The sequence below is a fragment of the Salvia hispanica genome, chromosome 6 (assembly GCF_029641045.1).
Source record: "Salvia hispanica isolate PSC_SH4W2 chromosome 6, Shi_PSC_v1, whole genome shotgun sequence".
NCBI lineage: Eukaryota > Viridiplantae > Streptophyta > Magnoliopsida > Lamiales > Lamiaceae > Salvia > Salvia hispanica.
The window spans coordinates 3,178,768-3,200,307 of record NC_142697.1 but is presented as its reverse complement, the minus strand read 5'-3'; the positions used below and the strand labels follow the sequence as shown (position 1 = coordinate 3,200,307).

The 21,540-nt window shown below is 39.0% G+C and overlaps 2 pseudogenes; both read left to right on the top strand.

Annotated features, from left to right (window-relative positions):
• Nucleotides 1–315: 315 nt before the first annotated feature.
• On the top strand, nt 316–3,429 carry LOC125206101 (uncharacterized; annotated as a pseudogene).
• An 11,954-nt stretch (nt 3,430–15,383) lies between these two features.
• Nucleotides 15,384–17,269, top strand: LOC148923053 (uncharacterized; annotated as a pseudogene).
• The last annotated feature ends 4,271 nt before the right edge of the window (nt 17,270–21,540 follow it).

The window sequence follows — 21,540 nt, the reverse complement described above, 5'->3', positions numbered from 1 at the left end:
AGAAAAAAAGTGGTGAAAGTTTATTAGTAGATTGTGGGGTCAACATTATTAATAGTATTAGTAGTTTTGAAAATTTCAATTTTTACAATTGGTTTAATTTTGGCTGACTTTCTAAAATGGCAAGACTAATCTATTTTTTTTGTTAACGAGGAGGGTGTATGTAAAACCAAAAAGTTTTTTTTTGGACAAATGTGAATGATCCATTTTGAACTGTAATTTTATGTCTCAATTTTTGGTTTTAAAAATGCAGTAGATGTTCCTTATATTAAACCAAGCTAGCAACACTATTCTACCAATTGAAACACCAAGAAAAACATGGCAAAACCTTTCATCTCTACTCTCTTCCTTATTCTCTTCATCCTCTTGACCACCTTTCCTTCTTCACATTCAAACAACCATTCTGATCTCGAAGCTCTTCTGGCCTTCAAGAATTCCATACACGACGATCCATTGCATGCTCTGAGCTCGTGGAACGAAACAACGCATTTCTGCAGGTGGAATGGCGTCACATGTAGCAAAAGGCACCCCCACAGAGTTGTCTCGGTTATCATGTCGTCTCAAGGCCTTGTGGGATCGCTCTCGCCTCACATAGGTAACCTCTCTTTCCTCAGAACCGTCAACTTGAAAAACAACATCTTCAGTGGCCCAATCCCTGAGGAGATTGGCCGCCTCAGAAGGCTTGGCAAGATCGAGTTTAGTAATAATTCTTTTGGAGGTGTGATTCCAACAAACCTATCACAATGCACAAATCTTTATTACCTAAATTTGATTGGCAATCAGCTCACCGGAGTCATAGTCCCCGAGATTGCTTCTCTTGTCAACCTCCAAGCAGTAGGCTTGTCGAGGAACATGCTCTCGGGGACTATTCCGTCATTCCTAGGAAACCTAACGGATCTATTACAACTGGCATTACAAGATTGCCGGTTCCAAGGAGAGATTCCGAAGTCCCTCGCTCAGCTTAGAAGATTGCAATGGCTAAATTTGGGTGGCAACAATCTTACTGGTACTATACCATTAGGCCTTTATAATGTTTCAAGTATCGAATTTTTCGTATTTGATTACAATCGACTCCATGGAAACATACCTGTCGACATAGGCTCTACACTTCCTAAGTTGAGGTACCTTGATTTGTCCGTCAATCATTTCAGTGGAGCGCTTCCAGCTTCTCTATCGAACTGCAGCCTGATTAGAGTAATAGCAGTATGTGCAGCCAATTTCACTGGAAATATTATAGATTTAACGAGGCTTTCAGCTCTTGAATTTCTTAATGTTGGCAGTAACCGTTTCAATGGAGATATAGGTAGTATTTTATCATCCCTCACAAACTGCACCAACCTAAAGTTTTTGCGCTTTTTTGACAACCATTTCACTGGTTCATTGCCAGATTCCATTGGAAATCTTTCTAATCACTTGTGGTACCTGGTCATTAGTCAAAATCAGTTAAGTGGAAGCATTCCATCTAGTGTAGGAAACCTTGTTGGTCTCAATACTTTATATGCTGATACCAATAATCTAAAAGGTCCAATTCCCTCCTCCATTGGAAAACTTCATAAGTTGCAACTACTCAGTCTCTCTGGAAATGGACTGACAAATGAGATACCATCTTCATTTGGCAACTTGACTTTGTTGAACGATCTCTACTTGGGACATAACAATCTTTCTGGGAGTATACCTCAAAGTTTAGGCAATTGTACCAACTTGTTATTGTTATCTCTTTCAGATAACAATCTCGGTGGTTCAATACCTCCCGAAATTGTTAAGCTCTCATCCATTGCCATTGCACTTGACCTATCTCACAATGCATTGACCGACACTATTCCATCAGAAGTTGGGGCTTTGAGAAATCTTGGGAACATGGACTTGTCCCACAACAGATTATCCGGAGCCATCCCACCTTCTTTGGGGGGTTGCGTGATGCTCAGCTCGCTTTACCTAGGGGGAAATTCTCTTCTGGGTGAGATACCTGACAGTCTCACGGCTCTGAGAGGTTTGCAATATTTGGATATTTCGCAGAATAATCTCTCAGGGATGATTCCAAGATTTCTTGTCGAGTTCCGCTTGCTGTATCTCAACATATCTTACAATGAGTTGCAAGGTGAAGTCCCAACTCTCGGAGTTTTCCTAAATGAAAGTGCATTCTCACTTGAAGGAAACCAAGGCTTGTGTGGTGGAATTGCAAGCCTAAATCTTCCTTCTTGTCCACCATCACCAAAATCAAACAATAAAGGTTTAAGGATAATCTTGATCCCAACTATTGTTGGAGCCATATGCCTTGCACTTGCAGTGGGCTTATGTGTGATCATTATCTACAAACGGCGTGCATTGCAATATGTTGGAACCCCAATATTCCAACTACCAGAGTTTTTGAGGCTATCTTACGGAGATCTCTTGAATGCCACAAATGGATTCTCAGAGATGAATCTAGTTGGTGTCGGTAGATTTGGTTCTGTGTATAAAGGAACTATCAATGATGATGATGAGCAGACAAATGTGGCAGTGAAGGTTCTTAATCTCAATGTAAGAGGAGCTTGCAAGAGTTTGGCATCAGAATGCAATGCATTGAGAAGCATACGACACAGAAACTTGCTCAAGATTGTGAGTGTGTGTGACAGCAGTGATTTTCAAGGGAATGACTTTAAGGCATTGGTGTATGAGTTTATGGCCAACGGAAGCCTCGACAATTGGCTGCATCCTGAGAATGAAGAGTATAGAGCTCTAAGTGCTATTCAGAGACTGAATATTGCTATTGATGTTGCATCTGCGGTCGAGTACTTGCATTGTGGTACTGACTCCATAGTTATTCATGGTGATTTGAAGCCGAGCAACATTCTCTTGGACAAAGACATGGTCGCCAAAGTTGGTGATTTTGGATTAGCCAAAATTGTTTCATGCATTTCACAGAGCTTTCCATCCACGGAAGGAAGCAGTTCATCAGCAATCAAGGGCACCATAGGCTACATTGCTCCAGGTTTAGTTCAAACTTTAAACTTTAAATTGACAAGTTTTTTTATATGCATATAGCTAAGTCCGTTGGCTATGTATGTATTTTGTTCAGAGTATGGCATGAACCTTGTTGCATCAACTCAAGGGGATGTATACAGTTACGGAATTCTTGTCCTTGAGATGTTCACAAACAGAAGACCAACAAGTGACGCATTTGAAGGGTGTCTAAATCTCCAAGACTTCGTTAGCACAGCCTTAACCGACCGTGTAATAGAAGTAGTGGATCCATTTCTGCATCAAGAACTTAATGTGGATGAAACATATTGGGATTGTATTGTTTCAATTCTAAGGATTGGAGTGAGATGCTCGAAGCAGCTTCCAAGAGATCGCATGTCAATTGGAGAGGTTGTTAATGACTTGAAAAAGATTAGAAATGTGTTTCCTATACTTTGAAATGGCAGAAATGTTTCTCCATATCAACACTGAAAAAAAATGCTTGTTTCTGTTACGTATTGTTTTAAAATTTGTATCTCATCTGAAAATATTTCGGGGGTGTTCGGTTTGCAAGATTGTATCCCAAGATTTAATATATATGTAGTGTGTTTGGTTTATGAGATAACTCAATACTAGATGGATAATCATAGGATAATTAGTCATAACTAACCCCATATGACTAAAATAATCTCACAACTCATTCCTAAATTATATCTTGATATCTAGGATACCGAACAACACCAACAATTTGTTTCAGATGTAGCAGTTGCTCCGTGTTTATTGCAAGCGAAGTATCTTTATGTTATTTCTCGTGTTTATTTTATACTCCATTCTTCAATGATTTGCAGTTTCTTTATGTTATGTCCCAAATCTATATTCTTCAAGATTTTGCATTTTCTTTTTGTTTGTTGTTACTCCCTCCGTCTCATAAAAAATATTTCACTTTCTTCTTTAGTTTGTCCCGCTAAAAATGTTACATTTCTATATTTAGAAAAAGTTCATCCTCATAATAATATAAATATTATATTTTCTCTTTCCACCCAACACACAAAACAAAACCTCCCAAAATCCCGTACCATCCTAAAAGTGTGACTTCTTTTGTGGGACGAAGGGAGTATTATTTATATATTCTTCATGATTTGCTCCACAACAGTCCAGTGCTCATGTTTACGTACACAGCCATGTCCCGATATGATAATAGCTTACTAGTCAGGATAGTATAGGTCTCTCCTCATTTACACGTCTAGATTAAACTCAACCCAAAGTGTGGTAGCAAACCAATCCCTCCAGAATGTCGTCACAATCGTATTACACATACATCCATCTATGTGGGATTCGACCCTTTACATCACTATATTAGCCATTAAAAGTGGGTTGAGGTTTTGATAACTGGTTTTAGGTTTCGTGCCAACGGCACGACTAAATTAAGGTTTCATCAGACTAGTTGAACACACGAACCTACACAAACCTGCTCTTTCAGAACGACGGAGAAATTACACTACTTTCTAAAAGTATAGTCAACTTTGGAGTTATAATGGCTAAGATAATGGGATGGTGGTAGACTAGAAATACTGTTAATATTGGCTCTAGAGTCATAAAAAGTGGAAGAAGTCAAATAAATTATACATCCATCTTATCAATCAAAAAGTATAGATCTCCTTTGTAAGGTGCATATGAACCTAAACAGCCTTATCATTTATGTTGATGGGGCTAGAAAGAATAAACTAAAGATGGAATGACCAATTCCAAAAGACTATACTTGAAGAAAAATAAGCTAATTTCCATAAAGTTACTTATTTTTCTGTTGACCACCACTGTTAGAGTTTGTATACTAGAAATCTCGAAACAAGCTAATTTCCATCAAGTTCCTTATTTTTCTGTTAACCACCACTGTTAGAGTTTGTATACTAGAAATCACCTTTCGAGTGATTGAATACTGTTAAAACTCTTATTTTATTTTCCAATGGAATAAACAGATTATTTTTGTCATAATGTTGTTATGTTTTACATTTAATGGATGTTTATTACATGTTTAAATGTATAAGTAACTTAACAAAGTCTAAGTCTTTGTTTTAGTAGACTGGTTGTGGGCGTCGTTCACTTTAAGGTAACACGGTCAGTTCTAAACAAAGAAAAAGAAGAATTTCACAACCTAGTTAGGCTTAGACTACCTATTGTGAAAGGTTGCAATGTCAATCCGATTATTTCTAAGCCTTAGTGAAATAAAATGACGTTGGTGTGGTATAGCACTGGATGGATCTAACAGCGAGACAGTCTTTATGCTATCTACTGAAAGACGAGGTCTTGTAAATTATCATTTCTTAATCAATGTAAGTTAGCATTGAGCATACGGTATTGATTATGCACTACTTTGACTTACCAAATGGTACGGGTTTTTCGCAACCCAATTAGCCTGGTATATTGGGTAGTGGTGATTAATATCTAGCGGTGCTAGGATTGCTATTATGTTGAATCGTGCGCGAGGTGAGTCTCGTTTGATATCATCCTCAAGAGAAGCTTGAAATAAGGTTTTATTATTCGGAACCTAGCTAGATGGAGTTTAATTACTCTATGAATAATAAATAAGATTTTCTTGCTGAGTCCTCTCTTGGAATAAATAAGATATTAATTAATTAAGTCCATAGCAGACAATAATTAATTAATGGATGTTTCTATCTTAAGCGCGGGAAATAATATCAAGTAATGGAAACCCGAAGTACTTATAATTTCGGATTTGGATGGGGAGTGCAATATTACTTCTATAGTGGCTGCTCGTAATATTCCAATTATAAGCTTATATTAAATTGGGTTTAATTTAATTAGTAAAAAGCTAATTGGAGGAGCCCATATCCAAAGCCTTCCATAGATCCCTGTCTGGGCCTAATATGTGACTTATTATAAATAGGAGAACAAAGGAGACAGAAAAGACAATTATTTTCTTCCAAAATTTTCGTCCCCCTCTCTTCTTAGAAGAGGGACGATTTTTGTTCTCCACTGTGGGAAAGGATTTCTGTCTTCTTTATTTAAGTCCTAGTACACTGGTGAGATCAGTCCACCCTGATATCAGTTTACAGTCCGGGAACCAGACAGAAGATCCGTGGTTTTGTACTAAAGATCTTCACGTGGAGAAGGCGCTAGCTATCTTCGATCCTTTGGAGAATCATCAGGGTATAATGGCTAAACCGTAGAAAAGCACGTTTTAGGTTTCAATTGATTTAAAACATGTTTTATTTGAGTTATGAGCATGATACATGTGATAACTACTCGAATAGAATTTGTCTAAATAATCTGCTAAATAGATCAGAATTATTATGTAATTGATTTATATGAGCGCTTCCGCTGCCAGTCCATTCAATTGGAATCAGAGCCAGTCTTTGGCTCTGATTATTTGGATTTAAATTACGCGAAATTCATGTATGCATGCGTTTTTGTTTTCGAAGCATGTTCTTGTTTTTAGTTGTTATTTTATTATGCATGATGAACTCAACAACTATCAAAACAAAGAACTCAAATATTTGGAACGCACGAGACGTGCGATTCGTCGGCGCTTGCACCGAGACGAATCGCGTTACATGCGATCCAATTAGGGTTGTCGAGCGAGTGGGAGCGAAGGGGGGTGATCGGCTGGCGACACGCGGACGAGGGTGCACTCGTGCGCGCCGCCTGCGAGACCGTCGATCCCAGATAGCCTCGGAAATCGCCCCAATCAGTGGGAGAATCGCAGCGATCAAGTGGCGACGTGAAAACGAGCGAAGGCTCGTCCACGCCGCCGACCAGACCGCAGCGGCGATCTCCTTTGGACGTGCGACCTTCGACTACGGTGGAGATGATCGGAGTCCGCAGCTCGTCCGAGAGCAGCGGTGATTCCTTCACCGTGAAACCCTAAACCTAACCTAAACTCTAACCCTAATCGACCCCTACCCCAGCGACGCCTGACCGGAGCTGCACCACTTCGCGCGGATGCGGCACGTTCTCGCGAGGTCGAACGCGGCGGAGGGAGCATCGCCAGAGCTGCGTGGCGCGAGCTACGCGGCTGTGCGACGTCGACAGAGGGATTGACCGGCGTCTTCACACGACGGAAAGGGAGAAGGAAGCAGTCGCGCCGACGCGTGGGCTGCCGGAGAGAGCTGGACGGCGAACTCACCGTTCCGGCGAGAATCTCCCGGTGAATCTTCGTCGTCGTTGATCGTACCAACCTCGATCACGAGATAACAATGAAAGATTATTTTAATGATTATTTGATTCCTAAATTAAAAGATATCATTAAAATATTATTGACCATATCTATTTTACTCCTAGATGATATGGACAAGAATAATTTAATAGTTTCCTAATTATATTATATATATAGAATCCTAATAAGGATAGGCATGTAGGATTTTATTAAATAATAAAATATTATTCTCTTCCAATCTTAATAAGGAATTAATTTAAAGTTTATTGATTCACGTCAGTCAATGGTATAAATAATTAATTATTTTAGATAAATCTTATAGAAGACATGAATATGGATTAAACTTTAGTAATTAATATATTATCCTTTAATAAGAAGTTTAAAAGATTATAAAAGATTTAATTATCCAGTCAATTAAATACCAACAGAATTTAATTAAGCCTTTAATCTGCACTAAGGCTAAGGATAATTAATGAAAAACCATAACTTAAATATCTAAGCGACAATTACGAACTTAGTTTGTATATGGTCTCCATCGATTGGTCCACAACTTATGAAGCTAATTTCTGAATCTTATCGCCACCCTGTGGGGACAATAATCCTAAGAAATAGCGAGTTCATATAGGTGGACTTCTCATATGTAAATAGTATGGACTAGAAAGTAGTTTCCAATATTATCGCCACCCATGCTGTGGGGACAATAATCCTAAGAAATTACAAGTTTCAGAAGTTCAAACAGAATTTACGAGATAGCTTGGTCTTGTTATCAACGCATGAGCATTGTTATGGGAGTGTGTTGTAGAAACGAGATTCTATAATTCTAAATCTGCTGGTCGTGCTTAGGCAACATTTGGCGGCCATGCCGTGCTGTGGTCTCTGGAATATTCGTCGGTGTTGTGACCAGTAAAAATGTTAATATTTTAATGCATATTGACCTCTGCTTGAGGGTAAAATATTTTAATTTTACAGTTGTGAGAATTAGAAAAGTTTTATGGTTAATCTCCTCAATTTCATCACATAAGTTTATGACAAATAGTAAATATTCTGTTTTTGCAGTGCAAACTAAATCGTCAACATGTCACTCAATCCTCTTTCTGCAATTATTAAAGAAAACAAACTCAAGGGCCAAAATTACATAGAATGGAAATAAAATTTGGACATCGTTCTCACGGCTAATGAGTACAAATTTGTGCTCACTACTCCACGGCCCCCAGTGCCGGCGGCTAACGCCGCGCAGGCAGTGCGAGATGCGCATAGACGGTGGCATAAGGTGAATGAGATGGCTAAGTGTTATATGTTGGCCTCCATGTCAACAGTGCTTAGACATCAGCATGCCGCCATGGCGACTGCCGCCGATATCATGCAAAATCTCACAAATCTCTTTGGTACTCAGAATCGAACGGCTAAGTCTCAAGCCTTTCGGAGTGATTGAATACTGTTAAAACTCTTATTTTATTTTCCAATGGAATAAACAGATTATTTTTGTCATAATGTTGTTATGTTTTACATTTAATGGATGTTTATTACATGTTTAAATGTATAAGTAACTTAACAAAGTCTAAGTCTTTGTTTTAGTAGACTGGTTATGGGCGTCGTTCACTTTAAGGTAACACGGTCAGTTCTAAACAAAGAAAAAGAAGAATTTCACAACCTAGATAGGCTTAGCCTACCTATCGTGAAAGGTTGCAATGTCAGTCCGATTATTTCTAAGCCTTAGTGAAATAAAATGACGTTGGTGTGGTATAGCACTGGATGGATCTAACAGCGAGACAGTCTTTATGCTATCTACTGAAAGACGAGGTCTTGTAAATTATCATTTCTTAATCAATGTAAGTTAGCATTGAGCATACGGTATTGATTATGCACTACTTTGACTTACCAAATGGTACGGGTTTTTCGCAACCCAATTAGCCTGGTATATTGGGTAGTGTTGAATAATATCTAGCGGTGCTAGGATTGCTATTATGTTGAATCGTGCGCGAGGTGAGTCTCGTTTGATATCATCCTCAAGAGAAGCTTGAAATAAGGTTTTATTATTCGGAACCTAGCTAGTTTGAGTTTAATTACTCTATGAATAATAAATATGATTTTCTTGCTGAGTCCTCTCTTGGAATAAATAAGATATTAATTAATTAAGTCCATAGCAGACAATAATTAATTAATGGATGTTTCTATCTTAAGCGCGGGAAATAAATATCAAGTAATGGAAACCCGAAGTACTTATAATTTCGGATTTGGATGGGAGTGCAATATTACTTCTGTAGTGGCTGCTCGTAATATTCCAATTATAAGCTTATATTAAATTGGGTTTAATTTAATTAGTAAAAAGCTAATTGGAGGAGCCCATATCCAAAACCTTCCATAGATCCCTGTTTGGGCCCAATATGTGACTTATTATAAATAGGAGAATAAAGGAGACAGGAAACACACTTATTTTCTATAAAATTTTCGTCCCCCTCTCTTCTTAGAAGAGGGACGATTTTCTCTCCTCCGCGGGAAAGGATTTCCGTCTTCTTTATTTAAGTCCTAGTACACTGGTGAGATCAGCCCACCCTGATATCAGTTTACAGTCCGGGAACCGGACAGAAGATCCGTGGTTTTGTACTAAAGATCTTTACGTGGAGAAGGCACTAGCTATCTTCGATTCTTTGGAGAATCATCAAGGTATAATGGCTAAACCGTAGAAAAACACGTTTTAGGTTTCAATTGATTTAAAGCATGTTTTATTTGAGTTATGAGCATGATACATGTGATAATTACGCGAATAGAATTTGTCTAAATAATCTGCTAAATAGATCAGAATTATTATATAATTGATTTATATGAGCACTTCCGCTACCAGTCCCTTCACACTACTTCTTCACATCCAACACCTATACAAAATAGACTCTACTTGACGAAAATAAAATAATTTTCATCAAATTCCTTATTTTTCTCTTGACCACCGCTTCTTCACATTCCAACACCAATACTAAATAGACTATACTTGAAGAAAATAAGCTAATTTCCATCAAGTTCCTTATTTTTCTCTTGACCACCACTTCTTCACATTCCAACACCTATACTAATCTTGAAGCTCTTCTAGCATTCAAGAAATCCATACACCGAGATTGGTTTGACCTACCTAGACTTTCAAATGTGTATGACAAAATAGACTTTTTGTGTAAATGTCCGAAAATAATTTTGGACTTTAAAACGTTAATTTTTTACGAAACAATTAAATATGGACCAAAACAAATTTTTAGACCATCTCCAATAGTACTGAAAAAACTAAAATATACTCCCTCATGACTCACTTTCCTTTTTGGTTTAACCCAACCAAGATGACCCATTACTAAAAATGGAAATCCATTTCTCTCTACTTTATTCTCTCTCTCTTACTTTACTCTCTCCATTTGACACAAAATAAAATTGCATAAATTTTCGTGCCGTCCAAGGAAGGGGTCATCTTCCTTGGGACGGATGGAGTAGTAGAATAGTGCCTCCAACAGTACCATTATAGGTTTTTGAAGAGAAAATACATATCTTTATGTTTGTACTATACTAAAAACACGAGTTTGAGTTATTGTATTCAAGTCCAAATCAATTCATATTTAGCATAATAGAAGAAGGGAAGGAAGAGAAATTAATATAATAGAGATAGAAAAACTTACGGGATGAAGGCAGCGGCGAGGAGAAGAAGATGTGAAATAATAACTTAGTTTAGTTCCCTTAATATTTGATCAGTTATTAAATAATGGGATGACCCATATTAATATAAGTTAAGGGGCACACTATGGTGCCACCACATATAATAACACCATACCGCCAATATCAACCCTAGGATCTGAAAATCCAACGTTCAATATTTAATTTCACAAACAGAACTAATATTGATATCTAATGTATTAGGAATTATTGTCAGGGGCATTATAGTCATTTCATAAATTTAAAAATCGAATCTGATTGGGGATATCCCACAAAATCCCGCGACGCGACTCTCTACCTTTTCTATTTGCTTCCCTCTTTCTCTAGGCTGCCAATAGTATACTTCAACCCTCAACCAAACCTTCAAACTATCTATAGAAACGCAAAAATTCATAAAATCTCGCACAAAATCTCACCGCCTCTGCCTCTACTTCCAGCCACCTCTACTTCGAAAATCGGCGATTTCAAGCCACCACTACTTCGAGAATCGGCGATTTCCACCACCACTACTTCGAGAATTGGCTAATTTCAGGAATTCCGAATGCCTGTACACCGCTGATGCACTATTTTTTAGCACTAAATAAACCTGCAAGTCTAAAGAGTATATATAGTACAGCTAAAGGTCAATACCGGGATATCGAACACGGGGAAGGCAAACACAAAGTGTCTATCCTCTACTAGAACTCAATTACTATCTGGAATATCAAGAGATTTTGAAAACTTTTGGAAACAGAAAATATTTTGAAAACAATTAACAACTAAATGCAAACAAAACACAGAGACAATCGAAAAAGATAAGGGAATCCCAGGGATATGCGTTCACAGTTATGGTTATACAAATTCCAAACTACAATACCCTACCACAGTTATTACTTTGATAGAACGAGTCGCCCAGCTTATGCTCATGTGATGCAAACGTTGATTACAAGATTAGGGTTGCCAATCCTAACACGTAACTCCAAATAGCTCCTAAGACCCTTGAAAAGTCCTCACTCTCAATTAACAGTGCCGTTTTAAGGGAAGCTAACTATAGCGTCTACTAAGTGGATCTAACTCGCTAGAACTCTCTCACAGTTATGAAGCAAGTTATATTAAATCATACACGATTGTGTCACTCAATCATGCAGCATCAGAATTACTTAGGGAAGAATCAAAGTAAAAACAAAACGGATATTAAATAGAAAAAGGAATTGTATAACCAAAGTAGTTACTAACACATCCCTAGAATCCTATGAGTTTAGTTACACATAATGAAATAAGCTAAAACATAGATTGAAGGGAAGACAATTGGAACATAAAACTAAAGCAAATAAAACCCGTAGGTTGAATCCTTGTCGTTCTTGATGTTCTTGAAATCCTTCTCCAACTCCTTGCACAAGTGAAGTACTCTAGCTTTTGATCTCTATGAATTATTTTGCAAGTAGAAGCTCTCTCTTTTTGATGAAGCTTGGGGTCTTATTTATAGGGGAAAGTCATTTCTTGTTGTAGAAGGAAAAGATCTTCAAAATATGGTAGTCTTGGAGCAAATCTAGAGCATCTCGGATTCGCCGCCTTTCTCCGGCGGGCTGCCGCACCTTGGCCGGCGGTCGCCGCGTTGGAGTCCAGAGAGTCTGTTTCTCCGCCGGCGGACCGCCGCATGACTTCTGGCGGTCGCCGGGCGAGACTTCTCTTCCAAGCGTATTTTTCCGAGGCGGACTGCTGCACTGTACTGCCCGCAGGGCGCCGTATAACTCCGCGGCGGTCGCCGGTCGCCGTCTGACTCCAGATTTTCGGTGAATAATGGACGTGTAGAGTGATTTTGACATAAAAAAAATGGACCAAATAATGGCCTTAAAATAGTGCAAAATCAGACCGTATCAATCGCTCAGCCAGTAATCGGTGAAATTAATCCACAACTACAAGGATTTAGGTTTTTCCATCGACAAGGTATGATCGGAATACGTTTCCGAGAATATTGTTGGGTGGGTTTGTTTATGTAGATTAATGCATGTGTTTATCGATTTTTGTTTGCTTGATGTTGCTGCGAGATTTAAGTAATATTCCTACAATATATGCTTTGTTTAATGTTGATTTGTGTTTTTTTGAGAGATTTACTATTTGGATCTGAGGTTTTTTTTAGATTTTAGTTGAAGTTGTGGAAAACCTAGATGAAGCTCAGTTAGGAAACCCTAGATCAGTGAGCTACTGTAACCATGAGATCGTTTTTTGGTTGATTTGAAGGATTTGTGGATGATTTGGTTGATTTGTGGATGATTTGGTTGTCCACTAGTTGTATCGTTTCCGCTGTATTTTTTTGTATGTTGCTTGTTTGATGGACAATATTTAATTCATATTCTTGGTTTAATCCTATGTAAGTCAAATTAAAATGGCACGAAAAAGAACAAGATCACAGACTAAAGAAGAAGAGTTTGAACAAAACTCTAGAAGGCAAACACAAGAAGAAGAAGCTAGAACCATAGTCATCGAAATATGAATGAGGAGGAAGCTGAAACAAGTATTAGAATAAACATTGATGAAGAAAGAATGAGAACACAGTAGGAGAAAGAGAGGACCGGGAGGTTGGTATTGTGATACATTTTGCAGTTTTGCATGTTATATATTGTAGTATTAATTGTTATAAATTGCAGTGCATAATTTAAATATTGCAGCATTGTTTTATAATAAGATGTTGCAGTGCATCATGTAGAATATTGCAGCGCATCATTTATAATATTACAGTATGTTTTATAACATGTTGCAGTGCATCATTTAGAATATTGCAGTGCATTATTTGGAAATAGCAGCTTTTTGGTCATCGTGATTGAAATAATCTTTTTTTTTTTGTAGATCATGTAAAAGTAAACAAGGGTGTGAATGCCTTGCTGTTCAGATTAAAGCCGGAACTATTTGCAAATGTTATGGAGTATTTAAATGTGAAGCAGAAGCAGGATATAATAGAATTGGGCTTCGGGGCACTTCTGAATTTCAAGTTAAATTACATACCTCCAAAATTGGGGTTCTGGCTTGCAACGTACTTCATTCCCATTGCTTGTGGCCTATCTATAGGAGGGCCTGGGACAGATTGCAAGCACATCGACAAAGTTGATGTGCATCTAACACTTGGTCTTCCTAAAGGCAGACTCCCTATTGGACGGAAACCCAAGCAGCATGATGTATCCTAGATGGAAGCCATTGCCAAATCACTTAACAAACGACGAAAACATATGACATTGCCATTCTTATGTTGGAAGAGGTAGATGGTGGTGACCAGTTCAAGAGATTGTTCTTGGTGTTGATGGAGTACTGCTTTATAGAGACCCTAGAGACAGATGTGTCATGCCAGAGATCCTGCATTTCTTGGATGATTTGTCAATCATCCATGACTACAATTGGTATGGATACGTCATTAATGTTATATTAGACGTGCACAACAGATGGCTAGGGTCTACATTGGTCCAATCATTTTCCTTGTGGTAAGTGTAATTGTCTTACAGTTTATTTTTTTAAAAAATGCATATACTAGCAAATGTCAGGGATTATGTGGACAGAATGATCGTGGGAAGAGGAACAATTGAACAACGTTTTCCAACAATTCGGATGTGGGAGTTGGAGTCTTTAAAAATTAGAGAAGAACAAGAAGTTAGGGCTAGTGGATTTGGGCTAGGTTACTACGATGACCGTATGCCACAACAAGATGTTGATAATGACAAATTGTTGATCAAAGAGCAAGAGAAACAGATCATGGATGAGTTTAATGAGTTTAACAAGAAGCAAAGAAAGCTACTGATGAGGTCTATGATGCTGTAGTTTTATTGGCCAAAGCAATATTCAATTTTTCTGAAAAGTTGAACGCACCACCAAAGCACATACTTGAATTAAATTGCTTTAAGGTAGCATCTTCAGTGGGATTAATAATGCTCAATCAGGGCCGCCAGGAAGGGAATAGTCAGTTTCAAACAAAAGAGCAGATTGAATCACTTGCACAAAATTTAAGTGATGAGGATTGCAGAATCCTAAGTGATGAGAAGTTAAAGGCCAGTATCACTACAATGGATTCTGAATCAATCAAAAAGAATGAGGAAATTGTCAAACTTATGAAAGAAATCGAAGCCTTAAATTCCAGATCAAGGTCAGCTTCAATGTTACTGAATCCCTGTAAGGGTGATGCTGCATCATCCTCCAGGCGAGGCAAGAAAAGTAGCATCACTCGTGGAAGCACTGGAAAAAGGAAGAATGAATCAGATTCTTCACAAATCACTAAGAAGGTGTTAAGGATGAAGTTCCTTAACTCAGATAATGATACATGAAAAGCTTGAAGAATAAACGCACGAGGTGAAAAGTAAATAAACGTGTGCTTGGATGCATGCCACGTTTGTTAGTCACATTTTCTTAGCTATATAAGTTGCTTTCCTTGATTGTAATTTCCCATTATTGAGAATTAATGCAATTAGCATCTTCTTCGACTCTCTCCTCCCCCACTGGTAACTCTCTGTGTATTGGTAGAATCACGGTCACCGTTCCTACTCCCGGAGGCCCCGACTCCGTACCAACTGGTATCAGCCCTTCCGATCTGGTGCCTGTGATGGTGGACACTCGCTCCGGCGACATGCGCCTATTGGAGGAGATGTTCACTGCCGCCATGGCAAGTTCTCTGCAAAAGCCGTTGAAGCTGATCGGCGACGTGAAGAACTCGATAAGTTGCGTGAGCAATCTGATAGTACGCGTGATCTGACCATGAAGGAACTTCGCGAGAAACTTCTCGCTCTACAGCTGCAACAGAACGAGATCATGTCTTGTTTTGCCCCAAATCCAGCTGCTGCGGCGGCACCGGTGGCCGGAGGTGCTGCGCCTCGCCATCAATACTTTGCCACATTCCAATCGAAGGTCGGATTTCCTATCTTCACTGGCGACGACCTAGCTGGATGGATACTATGCTATGATCACTTCTTCGCGGTGGATCTGACACCAAAGGATTCAAAAGTGCGATTGGCTGTGATTAACTTTGAAGGCCGTGCTCTCCAATGGTTCCAAAATTGGGCTAAGTATCAGGAAAGAGCGATGGCAACTCCTTGGCCATTTTTTCTACAGGCGTTGGAAGGTCATTTTGGAGATCGGCCGCTTGGAGATCCGATGACCGAGCTCCTTGCTTTGAAGCAAACAGGTTCGTTTGATGATTACCATGATCGCTTTGAACTTTTGCTTGGCCGTGTGTCTCTATCTGAATCATATGCTATCAGTCACTTCATTAATGGCTGGAAACCTTTCGTTCAAAAAGCTGTGAGAATGTTTATGCCTCAAACATTGGCAAATGCGTATGCACTAGCTAGGCTGCAGGAGTTCTCTAATCCAGCGAGGGAGGGGTTCTCTCAGGGATCTAGACGATTTAATACTTCTGAATCTAAGGCTCCTAACAACACCACACCACTATTACCTACTCCTACTGTACCTAATTTCAAAAATAGGAGACTCTTAACAGAGGAGGAGATGGCTGATAAAAGAGATAGGGGGTTGTGTTATAGCTGTGATGAGAAGTATGAGAGGGGACATCGTTGTGCTAGGAAGCAATTATATCTGCTCGAAATTGATGAGGGAGTGAGGGAACTTGGAGTATGTTGATGAATCGAGGGATGATGAACTTAATGAGGATGAAAATCCTCTAATATCTATCCATGCCATTAATGGATCTTCTTCAAGAGGATTTAGAACAATGAGGGTGACTGGCCGAGTGGGGAAAAAGGCAGTGCACATACTCATTGATTCGGGAAGCACTCATAACTTCCTAGATCTACACTTGGCTAAGAGATTGGGCCTTCACCTCACTCAAGTCAATCCGGTGATGGTAGATGTAGCTGATGGCAACGGATTGGAATGTAATTCCATGTGTAAGGGACTGAAGTGGATTTTACGGGGCACAACCTTTATTACCGATGTACTTCTTCTACCTTTGGTAACTATGATATGGTTTTAGGGGTCCAATGGTTGGAAACACTGGGAACAATTCAATGGGATTTCAAAAACCTGACAATGGACTTCCATTTGAATGACAGAAGGCATGTGTTGAGGGGAGGTCAAAATGAGCAGAGAGTTCATACTGTGTCAGAGAAGGAAATGACTAAGCTTCTTCATTATTGTGAGGGTGTTCAACTGTGTTGCATCAAGGTGAATGATGAGGGTAACTCTGAGTTGCTTGCTGTGGAGGGAGATAATGAGATGACCACATAAACTCCTCAAGCAATTCAACAACTCTTAGCAGATCAGAGAGAGGTTTTTACTGAACCTACTACCTTACCTCCTATGATATCACACAAACACAAAATAGCTTTGATTCCTGGCACTACACCAGTGAACTCTAGGCCTTATAGACACTCAGCTATGCAGAAAAATATTATTGAAAAACAAGTTGCTGACCTACTGCAGCAGGGGTTCATCAGACCAAGCTCAAGTGCATTCTCTTCCCCTGTGGTATTGGTGAAGAAAAAAGATGGCACATGAAGAATGTGTGTGGATTATAGAAGGCTGAATAAAGCAACTATTAAGGAAAAGTATCCTATTCCCTTGATTGAAGAGTTACTGGAGGAATTAAGGGGGGCCTCTGTTTTCTCTAAGACTGATTTAAGGGCAGGCTACCATCAGATTAGAATGGAAGAAGATGACATCTCTAAGACTGCCTTTAGAACTCATGACGGCCACTATGAGTTTGTAGTGATGCCCCTTGGGCTCACCAATGCACCTGCAACTTTTCAAGGATTAATGAATGATGTGTTCAGGCCTTTTTTGCGGAAATTTATATTGGTTTTCTTTGATGATATCCTAGTCTACAGTGAGGATATGGATGCTCATCGAGCTCATTTGCAGCTAGTTTTTGAGAGGTTGAAAGAGCATTCTCTCTTTGCGAAGGAGAGCAAGTGTGAATTTGCTAAGAATAAGCTGGAGTACTTAGGCCATATTATTTCTGAGAAGGGAGTTTCCACTGATCCTAAGAAACTACAAGCAATGCAGGACTGGCCAACTCCTACCGATGTAACCAAACTTAGAGGATTCTTAGGCCTTACTGGCTATTACAAGAAATTTATAAGGAATTATGGGATTATATGCAAACCCCTTACCGATTTGTTGAGAAAAGATGCTTTTAAGTGGGATGCAGAAGCTGATCAAGCATTTCTGGACCTTAAACAAGCTATGATGTCTCCACCGGTATTAGCTCTACCAGATTTTGCTCTGCCTTTTATCAGTAAGTCTCTGTCCCCAAAACATGGAGGCCTTTCTGTTTATGATAAAGAATTGCTTGACATTGTTTTTGTTGTTACTTATTGGTGGCATTACTTGAGTATTAAACCATTTGAAGTCGGGACTGATCATAAGACGTTGAGCCACTTAATGAAACAGAAGCTGACTACTCCTGGGCAACTCAATTGGCTATCAAAACTAATGGCCTTTGATTTTGAGATTACCTACAAGAAGGGTGTGAAAAATGTAGTGGTTGATCCACTATCTCGGGTGCACTCTTCAGAGGTGTTTTGTATGGCGATTACTTCAGTATCAAATGATCTCTATCCCCTGATCAAGGATACATGGACTTCTGATTCTTTTTTAAAGTCCATAATTGAGGAGTTGGTGCAGAATCCTCATTCAAAATCTAAATTTTCTTGGACTGGAGACCAACTGAGGAGGAAAGGTAGATTGGTGGTAGGAGAGGATCAGGCTTTGAGGCTCCGTATCATCCAGCTCTTCCATGATTCCAGTGCAGGGGGTCACTCTGGCGTACATGCTACTCCCTCCGTCCCAGATAATTCGTCTCAGTTTTCCATTTCGGTCCGTCCCACATAATTTATCTCACTTCACTTTTACCATTTTTCGTAGTGGACCCCATATTCCACTAACTCATTTCTACTCACATTTTATTATAAAACTAATATATAAAGGTAGGACCCACATTCCACTAACTTTTTCAACCCACTTTCCATTACAATTCTTAAAACCCATGCCCGGTCAAAGTGACCCGAATTATCCGGGATGGAGGGAGTACATATAAACGGCTTTCTTCACTTTTCTACTGGCCCAACATGCAGAAGCAGATCATAAACTATATTAGAGAGTGTGATGTGTGCTAGCGGTATAAGTATGACCATAGTGCCTATCCTGGGCTCTTGCAGCCTCTACCCCCATACCTGATGAAGCTTGGACACAGGTTAGCTTGGATTTTATTGAAGGCCTTCCCTTATCAAATGGGAAATCAACTATTTTGGTTGTGGTGGATCGTCTTACTAAGTATGCCCATTTCATGAGTCTAGCCCATCCTTATACGGCTTTAACAGTTGCTCAAGCCTTCTTGGATCACGTTTTTAAGCTTCATGGTTTACCTACTATACTTATCAGTGACAGAGATAAGGTATTCCTCGATGCTTTCTGGTCAGATTTCTTCAAACTTCAAGGAGTTGAGCTTCACATGTCTACGGCTTACCATCCTCAGTCGGATGGCCAAACTGAGGTGGTTAATCGTTGCTTGCAGACCTACTTACGATGTATGTGTGGGGATCAACCAACCAATTGGAGTAAATGGTTAAGCCTAGCCGAGTTCTGGTACAATACTTCTTTTCACTCAGCTATTGAAACCACCCCTTTCGAGGCTTTATATGGTTATCTGGCTCCACTTCATATCCCTTACTTCAAGGGTGATTCGGCTGTCCATGATGTCAATGAGAGTTTGATGGCACGAGATGCTATGATGGAGGTCCTCAAACACCATCTGGGGAGGGCTCAGCATCGCATGAAACAGCAGCACGACAAACACAGATCAGAGAGGAAGTTTAGTGTGGGTGATTGGGTATATTTGAAGCTCCAGCCATACCGCCAGAATACCCTTCGTGACCGCCAGTTTCAGAAACTCAGCCCTTGTTACTTTGGTCTGTTTAAGGTCACTGATAAGTTCGGAGAAGTCGCGTATAAACTGCTGCTACCGGCTGATTGTAAGATTCATCCCGTCTTCCATGTGTCCCAGTTAAAGAAGAAAATGGGCCCTTTATCACAGCTGCATGGGACCTTGCCTACAGTTGGCAATTCCACCTTCCTTGAGCCAGTCCAAATCCTTGATCGTTGTTTGGTCAAGCGAGGCAATAGGCCGGCTACTCAGGTTCTTATCCATTGGGCAAACTCTTTCCCGGAGGATAATATTGGGTCTCAGTGGCCTAATGTTGCTGCTATGTGCTCTTATTTTGGTTGTTGTGATCCTAATTATGACTGAGGAATGAATCTTTGCTTGTGGATTTGGTGGACAAGTGCATAACTTTCAAGCGCAGTAGGTTCTGCGTAATAAATACGAATGGTTTGATCTGCTGTCATGAAAAAAAGGAACATTCTTTTCAAAATTTATCTCTGTTTTTGTTTGATTCCGAAATTTCGTTACTAATCATCATGAGCTAGTTTGGCGCGATTAGGCACATATGTTCCTGTTTTTCTAGCATTTCCTTAATTGTTGTCAATGTTCGTTTTCGTTGATCAATCGTTTATTCCGCTTTATCTTCGTGTTTTATTAGCATTTCCTTTATAATCGATTGTTTATGTTAACTAGAACTTTCAAAATGTAGGGTTTGATTGGTCCATTGTTTCGTTGATTTGGTAAATTCTTTTTAGTTTCCATTTGTTTTGTTGTTTTATCTCTAAAATTAATCTCTACTGGTTTCTGTTTGAATCATGGAGCTGCTTCTTACTTTTTCTTAAATGTTCGTTTTCGTTTATCGATCGTCGATTCAACTTCAGTTTGTGTTTTTCTAGCATTTACTTACGATCGATTTTATTCTAGAATTTTCGCAATTTTGGGCTTGATTGGTTGAATTTTTTCGTTGTTATGGTATTTTCTTTATATTTTGCTCTTGTTTTGCTGTTTTATTTAGGTTTTCTGAATTAAACTCTATCAAGTTTCTGTTTGAATCATAGTGTTGTTAACTAGTTTTTACTCGTTTTTGTTATCGATCTGTTATTGAATGTTCCTATTTTACTAGCATCTTGGTTGATCGATTGTTTTCTATCAGGGTTTGATTTGTTCATTGCTTCATACTTGTGGTACTTTCTATTTAATTAATCTGTATTGGTTGTTTTATTCCTGTATTTTTGTGTATTTTTCCTAGTTGTTTCTTACTTTTTATTCTTGGTTTTGTGCTTTATTCCGAAATTGCTGCTAGTTTTGTTTATTTCATTATTATTTTGTTCTTAATATTGTTGCTGCTAGATTGTTTGCTTAGAGCGCACAAAAGCACCATAAGAAAAGAAGCCAGAAGAAAAAACGTCGTGTAGGATTGTTCAAATGCAACCAGACATCGTGTTCGCCGGCTTTTCCATCCCATCCAGGTCTGATCTGAAAGATCATTGGATCAAAGCTCACAACTACGGGGCAGTCTCTTTTGCCATGCGTGTGGTAATTGTACCGCGTATTCACTCAAGTGCCGCACTTTTGAAAAATGTCCTAGGTTGAGCAACGAGTGTTCTACTAAACAGCTTGATGTTAAGGAAACCGATGATTATCTTGAGCGTTAGAAGATGAAATACAAATGGAAAGGGAATGATGATGGGTGAAGATTAAATTAATGCAGAATTCTCTAGATATTAGTAGGTATTAAAATATCTAGATATTTTTGGAGAAATATAAAGTAAGAAAGATAATAACATAGAAGACAGTCGTATCTACATTATTCTCTTACTTACTTTACTTTCTCTCCACTTTAATTATTTATTATCATTTTCTCCTAATACGTGCCGAAAAACAGCTA